General features: G+C 41.9%; 1 protein-coding gene across 1 annotated transcript in view; it reads right to left on the bottom strand.

The window, feature by feature from the left end:
• DOC2B (double C2 domain beta) overlaps nucleotides 1–18,207 on the bottom strand; it is an 895,105-nt gene that overhangs the window by 281,021 nt on the left and 595,877 nt on the right. The gene's annotated exons all lie outside the window — the stretch shown is intronic.

Here is an 18,207-nt window from a genome sequence, read left to right as displayed (position 1 = left end):
GGGTCAGCCAGACAGCCCGCCAATCAACGCATGCTGTTGCCACCACCAGAATGCCGTCATTGCAAAGCTCAGCAGTGTGGCATTTTTGTTGGTGTGTCTGCCTCTGATAACAGCGATGCCATTTGCAACCTGTGCCAAAAGAAACTGAGTCGTGGGAAGTCCAACACCCACCTAGGTACAACTGCTTTTCGAAGGCACATGACCTCACATCACAAACGCCTATGTGATCAACAAATGAGTAAAAACAGCACACAAACTGAAAGCCACCATCCTCCTACTGGTCCAGCATCTCCAGCCACGTCAACCACTGCTATCCTCCTTGCCCCCTCTCAACCACCTGCCACTCTGCCTCGCGTCTTGAGCAGTTCCTGCTCATCTGCCCACAGTCAGGTGTCTGTCAAGGACATGTTTGAGCGTAAGAAGCCAATGTCATAAAGTCACCCCCTTGCCCGGCGTCTGACAGCTGGCTTGTCTGAACTCTTAGCCCGCCAGCTGTTACCATACAAGCTGGCAGAGTCTGAGGCCTTCAAAAAATATGTAGCTATTGGGACACCGCAGTGGAAGGTACCTGGCCAAAATTTCTTTGCACAAAAGGCAATCCCCAACCTGTACTCAATCGTGCAAAAGGAAGTCATGGCATGTCTGGCACACAGTGTTGGGGCAAGGGTCCATCTGACCACTGATACCTGGTCTGCAAAGCACGGTCAGGGCAGGTATATCACCTACACTGCGCATTGGGTAAGCCTGCTCACGGCTGCCAAGCATGGAATGCGTGGCTCTGCAGAGGAGTTGGTGACACCGCCACGACTTGCAGGCAGGTCTGCTGCCACCTCCTCTACTCCTCCTACTCCATTCTCTTCCATAACCTCCTCGGCTGAGTCCTCTTCTGCTACTGCGTCTTTCTCTACATCAACGGCACTCCCCCAGCTCCCCAGGGGCTATTCCACATCCTGGATACGACAGTGTCACGCCGTCTTGGGGTTGACTTGCCTGAAAGCAGAGAGTCACACCGGACCAGCACTCCTGACCACCCTGAACGCACAGGTGGATCAGTGGCTGACTCCGCACCAACTGGAGATCGGCAAAGTGGTGTGTGACAACGGAAGCAATTTGTTGGCGGCATTGAATTTGGGCAAGTTGACACATGTGCCGTGCATGGCACATGTGTGTAATCTGATCGTACAACGTTTTGTGCATAAGTACCCAGGCTTACAGGACATCCTCAAGCAGGCCAGGAAGGTGTGTGGCCATTTCAGGCGTTCCTACACGGCCATGGCGCACTTTTCAGACATTCAGCGCTGAAAAAACATGCCAATGAGGCGCTTGATTTGCGACAGCCTGACACGTTGGAATTCAACACTCCTAATGTTCGACCGCCTGCTCCAACAAGAAAAAGCTGTCAACTAGTATTTGTATGACTGGTGTGTTAGGACAGCCTTTGCGGAGCTGTGAATTTTTTTGCCACGTTACTGGACGCTCATGCGCAATGCCTGTAGGCTCATGCGTCCTTTTGAGGAGGTGACAAACCTAGTCAGTCGCATCGAAGGCACCATCAGCGACATCATCCCATTTGTTTTCTTCCTGGAGCGTGCCCTGCGAAGAGTGCTGGATCAGGCCGTAGATGAGCGTGAAGAGAAAGAGTTGTGGTCACTATCACCACCAGAAACAGCCTTATCAGCATCGCTTGCTGGACCTGCGGCAATGCTGGAAGAGGCGTGTGAGGAAGAGTCAGAGGAGGAATGTGGCTTTGAGGAGGAAGACCAACCACAACAGGCATCCCAGGGTGCTCGTTGTCACCTATCTGGTACCCGTGGTGTTGTACGTGGCTGGGGGGAAGAACATACCTTCAGTGAGATTACTGAGGATGAGGAACGGGACATGAGTAGCTCGGCATCCAACTTTGTGCAAAAGGGGTCTTTCATGCTGTCGTGCCTGTTGAGGGACCATCGTATAAAAACGCTGAAGGAGAACGACCTCTACTGGGTGTCCACGCTACTAAACCCCCGGTATAAGCAGAAAGTGCCTGAAATGTTACCGAATTACCGGAAGTCGGAAAGGATGCAGCAGTTCCAAAATAAATTAAAAAGTATGCTTTACACAGCGTGTAATAAGGGGGATGTCACAGCACAACGGGAATCTAACAGGGGAAGAGGTGAAAGTAATCCTCCTCCTCCCACGACCACACTGGCAAGGACAGGACGCTTTACAGACGTGTTGTTGATGGAGGACATGCAGAGCTTTTTAAGTCCTACACATCGCCACAGCCCTTCGAGTTCCACCTTCAGAGAACGACTCGACCGACAGGTAGCAGACTACCTAGCCTTAACTGCAGATATCGACACTCTGAGGAGCAATGAACCCCTTGACTACTGGGTGTGCAGGCTTGACCTATGGCCTGAGCTATCCCAATTTGTGATAGAACTTCTGGCCTGCCCCGCTTCAAGTGTCCTGTCAGAAAGGACCTTCAGTGCAGCAGGAGGTATTGTCACTGAGAAGAGAAGGGATGGATCCAGTGGCGTATCTATCACAAGGCAAACAAGGCATTTGCCTAGGGCGGCACTTGCCAATGGGGTGGCAAAATGCCTTGTTTGCCCCTTGTCCCATCAGTCTTATATGCTGCCGGTATACTCAGAAGATCCGATGGTATATTCTAATCCCCAGGCGTTCCCATGGTGACGGGGACGCTTGCCTGGGGGTTAGAATATACCATCGGATCTGAGTTTTCACGCTCTCAGTGAGAGTGTGAAAACTCTAATCCGATGGTATATTCTAACCCCCAGGCGTTCCCATGGTGACAGGGACGCTTGCCTGGGGGTTAGAATATACAGGGCCACGCTGCTCACAGGAGAACATTTAAAAACTAATCAGTAACTTTAACTTTATTCATTGGTGATCTCTTTACTGGATACCTTACTATGTCTTAGCTCCGGTAACAGCAGGCAGTGCGGGAGGGCGGCGCTCAGTTACTGATGTCACGCGCCTGCGCCGCCTAGTGGGAGGAGCAAATGGACTGTTTGCGGTTGTTTGCGGTGCGTTAAACAGGGAGTTTGGTCTGTCACTGTGAAGCAGGCGTAACCGTTACGCTACCTGATCGATACAACATCATACCTGATGTTTTAAAGCACGTTATTCCAAAGAATTTAGAAATGTTAGGTGATTTATGCCCTTTATGGATTAAAACCCGACTCTGCGTCAACTACGTAATTTTCCATGGGAGTTTTGCCATGGATCCCCCTCCGGCATGCCACAGTCCAGGTGTTGGTCCCCTTAAAACAACCTTTCCATCACTATTGTGGCCAGAAAGAGTCCCTGTGGGTTTTAAAATTTGCATGCCTATTGAAGTCAATGGCGGTTCGCCTGGTTCGCCTGTTCGCGAACATTTGCGGAAATTTGCGTTCGCCGTTCGTGAACGGCAAATATTATGTTCGCGACATCTCTATACACATGTGCCGCTGTGTGACCCTGTATGTTCTGTAGCGTTATATGGAATGTTTTCCAAGTATGTCTTTAAAAGGGGGTTGTCCGCTTTTTTTTGTATGAGAGCTGCCTTCTCTGCTCTGCTTACCTGCTCATCACTCCAAATGCTATGACGAGCAGGTGAACAGAGCAGAGAAAGCAGCTCTCATATGAGTGCTGCCCTCTCTTCAAACAGCGGATTTAGAGTCTAAATCCCATGTGTTGTAAGGACCTTCAGATTTCACAGGGTCACGTGGCATTTGAAGCTATAGTTCCAAACTCACCATGTGCCACACTGAATACAACATCATTATGCTTAGTTAGTATTATTTTTAGATTATATTACTAATCATCAGCACATGGAATGTAGCCATTGATATGCTCCTATATTTCACATCAAAGCCTGTGACTTTAGCATATCACGTGACCAGCGCATTACTTTGGACACTACTATTGTCACCATCCTCTATCTTGGACATTACAAATTCATGGGGGATGTTCACCTTTCACCAGCAGATGGCAGGCAGCATTGCACACAGAAAGCAGTCAGGTCAGAGAACTGAGCTTTACAGCTGTGTCCACCTCTAACTTTATTAAATAAATCCAAGTGGTTGTGTATAAGTATGTCACCACATCAAACACATCACTGTCTCTCACCTGCTTGGGCCCTTTATCACCAAATGGGGGAGTAGGGTGAACGGGATTGTAGTATGTTGACAGTTCAGCTGTAACTTATTAGAAGAAGCATAGAAGAGTAACCCAGAAAACTAAACCTGGCCATACACATTCAATAGTTGTCAGCCGAACGATCATTCAGACATCAGTTATGTCTTCCCAGTTCCTTCCTGACTCCCCCATACACATACAGTACATGTTTGGTTCAGTGGAAATATTCACTTTTCCCGATAGTTCTCTCCCCTGACATCTGTCTGGGAAGAGTTGGATGTGCCCCACAAACATTAGACAGCATTCCTTTACCTTCAATTACTTAATGTTTTATTTCTTAATGTTTACTGTAGTCTTCAGAATACCAGGGGGATTTCTGTGCAACGGAATATTATACATTCTGTCAGTAATTCAGTTAGGAAACCTGTAATCCCTGAAACATTTCCATGACCTTGTCTTCTTTACAAACAAGCTCCAACTGTAGTGCAGAGCGCATAAACTCATAGGATCTATCACATCAGAATGCATGAAATGCTTCTATGACAGAGGTATCTACTGTAGCTTCAATGTTCTTTTCCTATGTGCTGGTTGGTATCACTATGATGTCCCAAAGTAAAAGGGACACCTGTATATTGAAAAGATTTGCTTCTCTGCTTGAACTTAATAATGCTAACTATTCACTAGTGTTGAGCGGCATGTCCCATATTCGAATTCGCGAATATTCGAATTTGTTATTATTTCGCATATGCGATAATTCGAATTTTCGCATCGCATAATACATATTATGAGATGCAAAATTCACATGTGCGCTAATGAAATCGCCTTACGAAGATTCGCAACTCAATTCAATCACTAATGTAAGAATGCAAAGCCCTTTGCCTCTGTTCTGGGACAAGTGCCGATATTCGCCTGTGCGCTAATAAAATCGCCTTACAAAGATTCGCGCCTCAATCACTTTCTAGGCAATGTGAGTAAGATCTGAGCTTTTGGACTTTTGTGAATCAATCGAGATACAGCGGGGGGTGATGACAGTAGTTGACAGAGTACAGATCAATGTAATCTGTAAGGTGGAAACTAAAATAAAAAATACGAATATTCGTAAATCGAATTTTACGAAGTTCGAAGTATTCGCGAATATGGTGCTATACTATATGAATGCACAGGCCTTTGCCTCTCTGTTCTGGGGACAAGTGTAGATATTCGCCTGTGCGCTAATAAAATCGCCTTACAAAGATTCGCGCCTCAATCACTTTCTAGGCAATGTGAGTAAGATCTGAGCTTTTGGACTTTTGGGAATCAATCGAGAAACAGTGGGGGGTGATGACAGTAGTTGACAGAGTACAAATCAATGTAATCTGTAAGGTGGAAAGTAAAATAAAAAATACGAATATTCGTAAATCGAATTTTACGAAGTTCTACGTATTCGCGAATATGGTGCTATACTATATGAATGCACAGGCCTTTGCCTCTCTGTTCTGGGGACAAGTGTAGATATTCGCATGTGCGTTAATAAAATCGCCTCACGAAGATTCGCAACTCAATTCAATCACTAATGTAAGAATGCAAAGCCCTTTGCCTCTGTTCTGGGACAAGTGCGGATATTCGCATGTGCGCTAATAAAATCGCCTTACGAATATTCGCGCCTCAATCACTTTCTAGGCAATGTGAGTAAGATCTGAGCTTTTGGACTTTTGGGAATCAATCGAGATACAGTGGGGGGTGATGACAGTAGTTGACAGAGTACAGATCAATGTCATCTGTAAGGTGGAAAGTAAAATAAAAAATATGAATATTCGTAAATCGAATTTTACGAAGTTCTACGTATTCGCGAATATGGTGCTATACTATATGAATGCACAGGCCTTTGCCTCTCTGTTCTGGGGACAAGTGTAGATATTCGCATTTGCGTTAATAAAATCGCCTCACGAAGATTCGCAGCTCAATTCAATCACTAATGTAAGAATGCAAAGCCCTTTGCCTCTGTTCTGGGACAAGTGCCGATATTCGCATGTGCGCTAATAAAATCGCCTTACGAATATTAGCGCCTCAATCACTTTCTAGGCACTGTGAGTAAGATCTGAGCTTTTGGACTTTTGGGAATCAATCGAGATACAGTGGGGGGTGATGACAGTAGTTGACAGAGTACAGATCAATGTCATCTGTAAGGTGGAAAGTAAAATAAAAAATATGAATATTCGTAAATCGAATTTTACGAAGTTCTACGTATTCGCGAATATGGTGCTATACTATATGAATGCACAGGCCTTTGCCTCTCTGTTCTGGGGACAAGTGTAGATATTCGCATTTGCGTTAATAAAATCGCCTCACGAAGATTCGCAGCTCAATTCAATCACTAATGTAAGAATGCAAAGGCCTTTGCCTCTGTTCTGGGACAAGTGTAGATATTCGCATGTGCGCTAATGAAATCGCCTTACGAAGATTCGCAACTCAATTCACTAATGTATGAATGCAAAGCCCTTTGCCTCTGTTCTGGGACGTGCCGATATTCGCATGTGCGCTAATAAAATCGCCTTACGAAGATTCGCGCCTCAATCACTTTCTAGGCAATGTGAGTAAGATCTGAGCTGTTGGACCTTTGGGAAACAATCAATTATATGTGTACTGTAATTTTGTGGAAAAAAAAACAAAAAAAACCACGAATATTCGTTTTTACGAATATATAGCACTATATTCGAAATATTCGCGAAATCGCGAAGTTGCGATATTCGCGAAAAAAATTCGCTTTTCGAATATTCGCGCTCAACACTACTATTCACAAAAAAGGAACATACCGCTACAAATAGTGTTCAAATACCAAAGTGCAAAAATAACCTTTCAGGTCTTCAGTCACTGATGTTGATATCTTTGATGCTTCACTATTAGAAACTATATTGGTTATAAGAGGAAAGCTTTGTTCTTTGATACAATAAAGGTAAAAAAAAAAGCTATAATGGAAGATATAATTTATGTGTAGATGAATCCAATTAACGTAACTTATATATTTTTATATCTGAAGTTATCTTTTATAGTAACTCCTATACATCTCCATGGTAACAGACTATAAATCAACCATAGGGTGATTGATCCATTGTACACTGCTTATTTAAACCTGTGATTGGCTTGGAAAAGAGAGGAGGAAAGGCTTTGTTTGGCTTGTTGCTTTCCCGTGTCTGTGATTATTTGATTGGCTTCGATTGTGGATTTCCTGTGACCTCTGAGGCAGCGCAATCCAACACAAAAGAAACGCATCTACTTGTGTGAATTATACCCACTTCACCACTGGGACCTGTGACGCTATTAGACAAGTACTTTGAGGCTTTTTATTATTTATAAATATAAATCAACCATATATATTCTGAACCTACAGTTAAGGATGACCGAACTGAGGATCGTCTGAACTTTAGTATTTTTCGGATGGCAGACAAACCTAAATCTTTCCGAGGTCGTTTCAGATGAATCCACTAAAACGTAACATAGTTTGAGTGTACATCTCGGCGGGAAAAATGCACTAGGAAGAAGAAGGCTTCTTCACGCCTCACGCCTTCACGCGTTGCATATATATATATATATATATATATATACACACAGTACAGACCAAAAGTTTGGACACACCTTCTCATTCAAAGAGTTTTCTTTATTTTCATGACTATGAAAATTGTAGATTCACACTAAAGGCATCAAAACTATGAATTAACACATGTGGAATTATATACATAACAAAAAAGTGTGAAACAACTGAAAATATGTCATATTGTAGGTTCTTCAAAGTAGCCACCTTTTGCTTTGATTACTGCTTTGCACACTCTTGGCATTCTCTTGATGAGCTTCAAGAGGTAGTCACCTGAAATGGTTTTCACTTCACAGGTGTGCCCTGTCAAGGTTTAATAAGTGGGCTTTCTTGCCTTATAAATGGGGTTGGGGCCATCAGTTGCGTTGTGGAGAAGTCAGGTGGATACACAGCTGATAGTCCTACTGAATAGACGGTTAGAATTTGTATTATGGCAAGAAAAAAGCAGCTAAGTAAAGAAAAACGAGTGGCCATCATTACTTTAAGAAATGAAGGTCAGTCAGTCCCAAAAATTGGGAAATCTTTGAAAGTGTCCCCAAGTGCAGTCACAAAAACCATCAAGTGCTACAAAGAAACTGGCTCACATGCAGGCCACCCCAGGAAAAGAAGACCAAGAGTCACCTCTGCTGCGGAGGATAAGTTAATCCGAGTCACCAGCCTCAGAAATTGCAGGTTAACAGCAGCTCAGATTAGAGACCAGGTCAATGCCACACAGAGTTCTAGCAGCAGACACATCTCTGGATCAACTGTTAAGAGGAGACTGTGTGAATCAGGCCTTCATGGTAGAATATCTGCTAGGAAACCACTGCTAAGGACAGGCAACAAGCAGAGGAGACTTGTTTGGGCTAAAGAACACAAGGAATGGACATTAGACCAGTGGAAATCTGTGCTTTGGTCTGATGAGTCCAAATTTGAGATCTTTGGTTCCAACCACCGTGTCTTTGTGCGACGCAGAAAAGGTGAACGGATGGACTCTACATGCCTAGTTCCCACCGTGAAGCATGGAGGAGGAGGTGTGATGGTGTGGGGGTGCTTTGCTGGTGACACTGTTGGGGATTTATTCAAAATTGAAGGCATACTGAACCAGCATGGCTACCACAGCATCTTGCAGCGGCATGCTATTCCATCCGGTTTGCGTTTAGTTGGACCATAATTTATTTTTCAACAGGACAATGACCCCAAACACACCTCCAGGCTGTGTAAGGGCTATTTGACCATGAAGAAGAGTGATGGGGTGCTGCGCCAGATGACCTGGCCTCCACAGTCACCGGACCTGAACCCAATCGAGATGGTTTGGGGTGAGCTGGACCGCAGAGTGAAGGCAAAAGGGCCAACAAGTGCTAAGCATCTCTGGGAACTCCTTCAAGACTGTTGGAAGACCATTTCAGGTGACAACCTCTTGAAGCTTATCAAGAGAATGCCAAGAGTGTGCAAAGCAGTAATCAAAGCAAAAGGTGGCTACTTTGAAGAACCTAGAATATGACATCATTTGAGTTGTTTCACACTTTTTTGTTATGTATATAATTCCACATGTGTTAATTCATAGTTTTGATGCCTTCAGTGTGAATCTACAATTTTCATAGTCATGGAAATAAAGAAAACTCTTTGAATGAGAAGGTGTGTCCAAACTTTTGGTTTGTACTGTATATATATATATATATATATATATATATATACAATACAGACCAAAAGTTTGGACACACCTTCTCATTCAAAGAGTTTTCTTTATTTTCATGACTATGAAAATTGTAGATTCACACTGAAGGCATCAAAACTATGAATTAACACATGTGGAATTATATACTTATCAAAAAAGTATGAAACAACTGAAAATATGTCATATTCTAGGTTCTTCAAAGTAGCCACCTTTTGCTTTGATTACTGCTTTGCACACTCTTGGCATTCTGTGAAAATGGGGAAACAAAATGAAAGTAGTTTCTTGCAGGTAGCATCTGCACTTCTGTCATAGTCACAGGTTCTGTCACCTCTTTCCCTGTCTGTTAGCTTCCTGCTTCTCTCTATTGTACAAACCGGATTCCCAAAAAGTTGGGACACTAAACAAATTGTGAATAAAAACTGAATGCAATGATGTGGAGATGGCAAATGTCAATATTGTATTTATAATAGAACGTAGATGACAGATCAAACGTTTAATCCAAGTAAATGTATCATTTTAAAGGAAAAATACGTTAATTCAAATTTTCACGGTGTCAACAAATCCCCAAAAAGTTGGGACAAGTAGCAATAAGAGGCGGGAAAAATAAAATTTGAGCATAACGAAGAGCTGGAAGACCAATTAACACTAATTAGGTCATTTGGTACTGAAATGGCCAGTCTGCAGTCCAGATCTTTCACCTATAGAGAACATTTGGCGCATCATAAAGAGGAAGGTGCAACAAAGAAGGCCCAAGACGATTGAACAGTTAGAGGCCTGTATTAGACAAGAATGGGAGAGCATTCCTATTTCTAAACTTGAGACACTGGTCTCCTCGGTCCCCAGACGTCTGTTGAGTGTTGTAAGAAGAAGGGGAGATGCCACACAGTGGTGAAAATGGCCTTGTTCCAACTTTTTGGGGATTTGTTGACACCATGAAATTCTGATTCAACATATTTTTCCCTTAAAATGGTACATTTTCTCACTTTAAACTTTTATTCCGTGATTTATGTTCTATTCTGAATAAAATATTAGAAGTTGGCACCTCCACATCATTGCATTCAGTTTTTATTCACAATTTGTATAGTGTCCCAACTTTTTGGGAATCCGGTTTGTACACAACACACACAATTCGTCTTTGGAATCCTAGATTGTCCCTTCACTTTCCCTGGCAATGGGCTTGATTGATTTCTGACTGTCCCTGATTTATATTTCACTGTCCCTGACTAGCTAAAATAGTTTTCCTGGCAGACACTGTCACATACAACCACCCTTTCTTACATCACCTCCCTGCCTGCTGTAGCACTGATTGACTCATCTAGGCTGTCTGTCAGCCTGGGAGTCAATCAGGGCAAGAAAAATAAAGAAAACTCTTTGAATGAGAAGGTGTGTCCAAACTTTTGGTCTGTACTGTATATCTGCATATATATATATATATATATATATATATATATATCTAATTACTACAAGACGCAAGGTATAGCAGCAATCTCTGTGTGTATTAACGAGAAATTGAGCGTCAGTCCTTAATTGGCCTTTTCTGTGAATTCTTTTTCCACACGGTTGGAATTTTAACATTTTTTGGGACTTCACAGGCCATTAGACAAATGTATCTGTGAGGGATAAAGAATTTAGGCCTAAATCAGTTTCCCTTTATTTCTGTGTTCACCAAGATGTTGTTTTTTTTATTGGGGACTGATTATATTCAAACTAGCAGCATATATATGTGATTACTACACCAATAGATAGGGTAGCAAACAAAAGTAATTGAGAGTGATAGCGAATTTAGGCCCAAATCTATTTCCCTATTTCACACATTTGTAATCAATTTTGGTTACTACACCAATACACAGGGTAATGCATAATATCTGAAAGGTTCAAAAATGTCTGGGCTAAGGAAGGGTTCCAACCAAAAGACCCAGCACCAGAATGTTTCTAGTAGCAGCTCTATCTATCTGGCCAGATGTAATGGTAGTAGTAGTAGTAGGCCAAAGTTGTCCCTGCTGGCTTTGGAAAGATGTAACATTATTGTTGAGTAGAAAGAGGATGAGATGGCTCACTCCTCCTCTTAGTTTTAGAAGGATGACGTGGAAGTGACTTCAGAGTCCGACACCATGCCATGGAGCCAGGAGTCACAGTGTTCCTCCTGCTTCTCCTCCTTGCAGCCCCAAAGGTTTTCAGTGGAGTCCACCCAGTCCTCACTGCCCCTTCATAGAGGGGCACCTTCCATTTTCCTAAGAAGTGGCAAGAAAACTCCACCATGAATGTCTATGAGTAAGACAGTTGTTACGGTTGAAACGGTTGAAATGCTACTAATGCCTCTCAAATCCCATAATTGGTATTGCCATGTCCATAATGAACTGATCTATAAAAGTATCATGTTACTAATCTCGCACGGTGAACTATGTAAAAAAATAATGTACAAAACGATTGCTGTTTTTGTCACCTCATCTCCATAAAAAAATAAAATAACAAGTGATAAAGAAGACTTGTAACCCAAAATAAAAACTACAGCCTGTCCCGCAAAAAAACAACCCCCACACAGCTACATGGTGAAAAAATAAAAAAGTTATGGACTTTAGTATATGACGATGCAAAATATAATACATTTTTACCACAAAAGTGATTTTATGCAGAAAAATAGTAAAACATAAAAAAACTGTATAAATTTGGTATCACCATAACAATATGAACCCATAGAATAAAATTATCATATATTTACTGCAAGAGGAACCCCCGGAAAAAAAAAACACTGATAGAATTGCCATTTTTACCCACTTCCCCTCCACAAAAACATCTAAAATATTTTTTTCCCCAAAATGATACCAATAAAAACTACAGTCCCTCCCACAAAAAACAAGCTCTCATACAGCTACATTGGTGAAAAAATGATAATGTTATGGCCTCTAAAAACAAATTTCAGCTAAATACGTGTTAGAAAATCCTGATGCCGCTTCTTCCTTCTGAATGCTGCCGTGCCCCCAAACAACGGTTCAAGACCACATGTATGGTATTGCTATATTCAGGAAAAAATGCATAACAAATTGTGGGTTGCATTTTCTCCTGTTAGCCCTTGTGAAAATAAAAAATTGGGGGCTAAATTACATTATAAAATAAAAGTACATTTTTCATTTTCACAACCATGCATTTCTAAATTATGTGAAACACTTGTTGGGGCAAAGCATTAACTTCACCCCTAGATTTATTCCATGAGGGGTGTAGTTTCCTAAATTTTGGGGCTTTTCTTTCTAGGGGTTCCTCAGGGTCTCTTCAAATATGACATGGCACCTGAAAACCATTCCAGCAAAATCTGCCCTCTGTTAACAATATGGTGCTCCTTTTCTTCTGAGCCCTGCCGTGCACCCATACTGCAGGTTCCGACCACATATGTTTTTTTTCTGTAAACTGCAGAATATGGGTAATAAATATTGAGTTTTTTTTGGCTGTTAACCCTTGCTATGTTACAGGAAAAATTGATTAAAATGGAAAATCTGCACACACACAAAAAATCCCAAATTTACCAAACATTTCGAAAAATTCACAAATTCACAAGTGATACCTCATAAAATATTTATTACTTAACATTCCCCATATGTCTACTTTATCTTGGCATTATTTTGTAATTGTCATTTTACTTTTTTAGGATGTTAGTAGGCTTAGAATGTTAGAAGCAATTCTTAATATTTTTAATAAAATTTCCAAAACCCACTTTAAGGACCAGTTCAGGTCTGAAGTCACTTTGTGGGGCTTACATAGTGGATACCCCCATAAATGACCCCTTAGTAGAAACTACACCCCTCAAATTACTTAAAACTGATTTTACAAACTTTGTTAACCCTTTAGGTGTTCAACAAGAATTAAAGGAAATTGGAGATCAAATTTTAAAATTTCACTTTTTTGGCAGATTTTCCATTTTAATCAATTTTATTCTTTAACACATCGAGGGTTAACAGCCAAACAAAACTCAATATTTATTACCCTGATTCTGCGGTTTACAGAAACACCCCACATGTGGTCGTAAACGGATATAAGGGCACACGGCAAGGCGCAGAAGAAAAAGAGCGCCATATGGTTTTTGGAAGGCAGATTTTGCTGAACTGGTTTTTAGATGCCATGTCCCATTTGAAGCCCCCCGATGCACCCTTACAGTAGAAACTTCCAAAAAGTGACCCCATTTTTGAAACTAGGGGATAAGGTGCCAGTTTTATTGGTACTATTTTGGGATACATATGATTTTTAATTGCTCAATATTATATTTTTGTAAGGCAACGTAACCAAAAAATTTACAGCATTCATCTGACAGGGTAGATCAGTGTTTCCCAACCAGTGTGCCTCCAGCTGTTGCAAAACTACAACTCCCAGCATGCCCTCACAGCCAAAGGCTGTCCAGGCATGCTGGGAGTTGTAGTTTTGCAACAGCTGGAGGCACACTGGTTGGGAAACACTGGGGTAGATCATGTGCTACTTTTATAGAGCAGGTTGTTACGGACAAAATTATATCAAATATATCTACTTTACTTGTTTGTTGTATTTTTTAGATCATTCACAATTATACTTTATGGAGCAAGGTAACCCAAAAAAAGGGCAATTTTGGCACAGTTTTTATTAATTTATTTTTCCAGCGTTCACCTGTTAAGTGGTGTGATATTTTTATAGAGCAGATCAGAATTTTTTGCGGGATGAGGTGACGGTTTGATTGGTACTATTTTGGGGGGGGGATACGCCTTTTTGATCGCTTGGTGTTGCACTTCATGTTATGTAAGGTGACAAAAATGGCTTTTTTTAATACCGTTTTTATTAGATATTTTTATGGTATTTATAAAGTCATTACGGTCGTAAAATGTGTGTTTTTTCTCTTTTTTTCAATTTTTTATTATAAAATTCGAGGAAAAGGGGCCTTTTTCATTTTTCACTTGAAACTAATTTTTTTTTTAAAAACACTGTTTTTTTACTTTTTTTACCTTTATTTCTGACTTTAACTTTTGTGGGTCTGATCCCCCCTGCAATGCATTACAATACATCTGTATTGTAATGCATTGCCTGTTAGTGTATTACTCTGTGTAATACATTAACAGGTTGCCTAGGAAACCCAGCCTGAGGCTGGATCTCCTGGGCACCCATAGAAGGTAGGTCCTGATGCCGTGCAAGGGCTCAAATAATTTTGTACAAAACGATTTGCCAAGTATCTCTAACTTATTAGTTCAGCATTTGATATTATGATGCAATTTTGTACTTTATTTGGTTTGCAGTGAGCTGTTGCATTGCTTGTTTTGTTTAACAGTCTTGTTCTCAGCCATAGCAACGTGCCCCTGCGCTTTGGGATGTGCTGACTGACCCCCTTTTTTTTCTCTGCAGATTGGGCAGCCTCTGTATGGCATTGGGATGCCTTCTCATCCATCGGGTCCCTGCCACAGCAGTGCGGGGACCTGATGGGCTCCTTCACCCGCAGCAAACCCCTTCTATGTCGTGGTCATTGCTGACCGCGGCATAGAAGGGGTTAATGCTCCGGCATAGGTGTTTTCACCGATGCCGGCACATACAGCAGGGGTTTGGCTAACGGGAACAGCCGGTCTCTTGCAGCTAATCAGGTGGGCACAGCTCCTGCACCCACCCAATCAGCGGGCCATAATAGTATGGCGCTGGGCAGCAAGTCACGTCTCGCTGCGCTGTACTATTACGGTGTTTTTCTGGAAGGGGTTAAACAATTCTGGACCGCCCATATGATGAAGTCATGTGTTTGGAAGCTTCTGTTGGCAACATCTGAGTTAATTAGAGACAAAACTGTGGATGTATTTAAATGCACACCTGAAACACACTGCTTCTTTGTGTAGCATCATGGGAAAGTCTAACGAAATCAGCCAAGATATTAGGAAGAGAATTGTGGACTTGCACAAGTCTAGCTCAACCTTGGGTGCAATCAAGATACCTGAAGGTACCTTGTTCATCTGTACAAACAATTATTCGCAAGTACAAACAAGATGGGAATGTCCAGCCATGATACCTCTCAGTAAGGACACGTGTTCTGTGTCACAGAGATGAACATGCTTTGGTCCGACATGTGCATATCAACTCAGGAACAAAAGCAAAAGACCTTGTGAAAATGATGGCGGAAGCTGGTAAGATTGTGTCAATATCCACAGTGAAACGAGTACTGTATCAACATGGGCTGAAAGGCCACTCTGCCAGGAAGAAGCCATTACTCCAAAAGAAACATAAAAAAGCCAGATTAATGTTTGCAAATGCAAACAGGAACAAAGACCTACATTTTTTGAGACATTTCCTGTGGTCTGATGAAACAAAAATTGAACTTTTTGGAGCAAAAGGGACAAGCTTGGAAGCCTAAGAACACCATCCCAACTGTGAAACACAGGGTGGGGTTGTTTTGCTGCAGGAGGGACTAGTGCACTTTACAAAATAGATGGCATCATGAGTAAAGAAGATTATGTGAAAATACTGAAGCAACATCTCAAGACATCAGCCAGGAAGTTAAAGCTTGGGCAGAAATGGGTCTTCCAAATGGACAATGACCTGAAGAATACTGCCAAACTGGTTACAAAGTGGCTTAAGGGTAACAAAGTCAATGTTTTGGAGTCGCCATCACAAAGCTTGGATCTCAATCCTATTGGAAATTTATGGGCAAAACTGAAAAGACAAGTGCGAGCAAGGAGACAAATGATTATGGCTCAGTTACACCTGTTTTGTCCGGAGGAATGGGCCCAAATTCCGACCAACTATTGTGATAAGCTTGTGGAAGGATATCCAAAACATTTGACCCAAGTCATACAGTTTAAGGGCAATGGTACCAAATATTAAAGGGGTTGTCCAAGTTATGGAAAAAAAAATATATAACACTGTAAATCTGATGGTCAGCGATATATAACTAAGCTAAGCAAGTTTTAGGCAAAAAAAATCTATTTTCTCATTTCCCTGGTTCTCTTCTGGCCCTTTGTTTACTTGCGATAAAAACAGTATCTGCCCCTCCCCCTGCTCTGCTAAGGGATTGAATACAGGTACTGCCCTGAGTGACATGTCTGCCTGCTGGGAGACTCAGCAGCATGTTGTATGTGTAGAACTACAAGTCCTAGCTGTACAATGGCACTGCTAATACACACAGGATCTTCCCCCTACCTGCAATGCTCTGCATAACTTATCTTTCAGCTCCTGTGCCCAGCATTTGTCTCCTCACTGCCTGCAGCTACACAGTAAACACTTCAGCCCTGAGTCTGTGCAGTTGAAGGGGTTAAGAATTCTGGGAGAGAGCAGTAAGCTGCCTCCAGCAGTGCAGGGGGCGTGGCCAGCACAGTGACGTCTTGTGTACAGACACAGATCAGCTCTCTCAGGCTTGTGCACCAACATTATCAGAGCAGGGAGAGAAGCTGACATCACAGGTCATGTGACCTTCAGTGAAATCTGAGAAACTAGCTACTGGAGATAAAGTGAGTTAATTGGAAAGCTGTTAGATTTGCCTAGTTAGAAACATAGAAATAATAAAAAAATAACTTGAATATCCCCAATATCAGTAACTTCACCTTCCGCAATATTAACCCTCCTTAGGTATCACATTCTTTCTTCCACAGAAATCATATTTCCCCATAGATATAATCTCACTCCCCTCCCAAAGTATCACCTCTATTGATTGTCACAGGTATCTCTCCTTAACCTCCAATATTATAGCCCTACTATGATTTCTCATTCCTTATTATCTATACCCATGGTATTAACTCTCCCCCAAAGTATTATTCACCCCATATATTTTATCTTCCCCCCAGTATTATCTCTCCCCCACGATGTTATCTCTCCCACCACTATGTTATTTTCCTTACATATCATCTTTCTCTTCCTAGTGTGTGAGCTCTTCCGCTCCCAGTATCTTCTCCCCTCCAGTATCAAACCCCCTGTATCCCATATATAACACTACTGTCTTACCCAATGGGCAGCACCATACAAGTTGTGTTCAAAATTATTCAACCCCCAATGCTGTAAAGGGTTTTAGGGAATTTAGTGTACATTTGTAATTGTGTTCAGAATGAAATCTTACAAGGACCTTTTAAAGAACCAAATGCAACTAAAATGACATCAATTGTTTTTGTAATACAGTATTAAATGTTTTTTTTTTGTGATTTCTTCATTGACACAATTATTCAACCCCTTAAAGACTACCACTCTTAAGAACAGAGGTTCATTCAAGTGTTTTCGATCAGGTATTGAAAACATCTGTGGATGTCAAGGAGCAGCAATCAAGCATAATAAGCACCAATTAGGCAGATTTAAAAGGACTGTGATACTGAGCTCCTTCTAGACATTTACTGGTGTGTTTACAAACATGGTGAAGTCAAGAGAATGGTCAAGGAAGACAAGAGAAGAGGTGATTTCTCTTCACAGGAAGGGCAATGGCTATAAGAAGATTGCAAAGATGTTAAACATACCAAGAGACACCATAGGAAGCATAATTCGCAAATTCAAGGCAAAGGGCACTGTTGAAACGCTACCTGGTCGTGGCAGAAAGAAGATGCTGACATCGACTGCTGTGCGCTACCTAAAGCGCAAAGTGGAGAAAAGTCCCTGTGTGACTGCTGAGGAACTGAAAAAAGATTTCTCAGATGTGGGTACTGAAGTTTCAGCTCAGACAATAAGGCGCACACTGCGTAATGAAGGCCTTCATGCCAGAACTCCCAGGCGCACCCCCTTGCTGTCTCCAAAGAATAAGAAGAGTTTACTACAGTATGCCAAAAGTCATGTGGACAAACCACAAAAGTTTTGGGATAGTGTTCTGTGGACTGATGAAACAAAATTAGAACTGTTTGGGCCCATGGATCAACACTATGTTTGGAGGAGGAAGAAGAAGGCCTATGAAGAAAAGAAC

Source organism: Bufo gargarizans, chromosome 3 (genome assembly GCF_014858855.1).
Source record: "Bufo gargarizans isolate SCDJY-AF-19 chromosome 3, ASM1485885v1, whole genome shotgun sequence".
Taxonomy (NCBI): domain Eukaryota; kingdom Metazoa; phylum Chordata; class Amphibia; order Anura; family Bufonidae; genus Bufo; species Bufo gargarizans.
The sequence above is the reverse complement of the archived record's forward strand: the minus strand, read 5'-3'. Positions and strand labels throughout refer to the sequence as shown.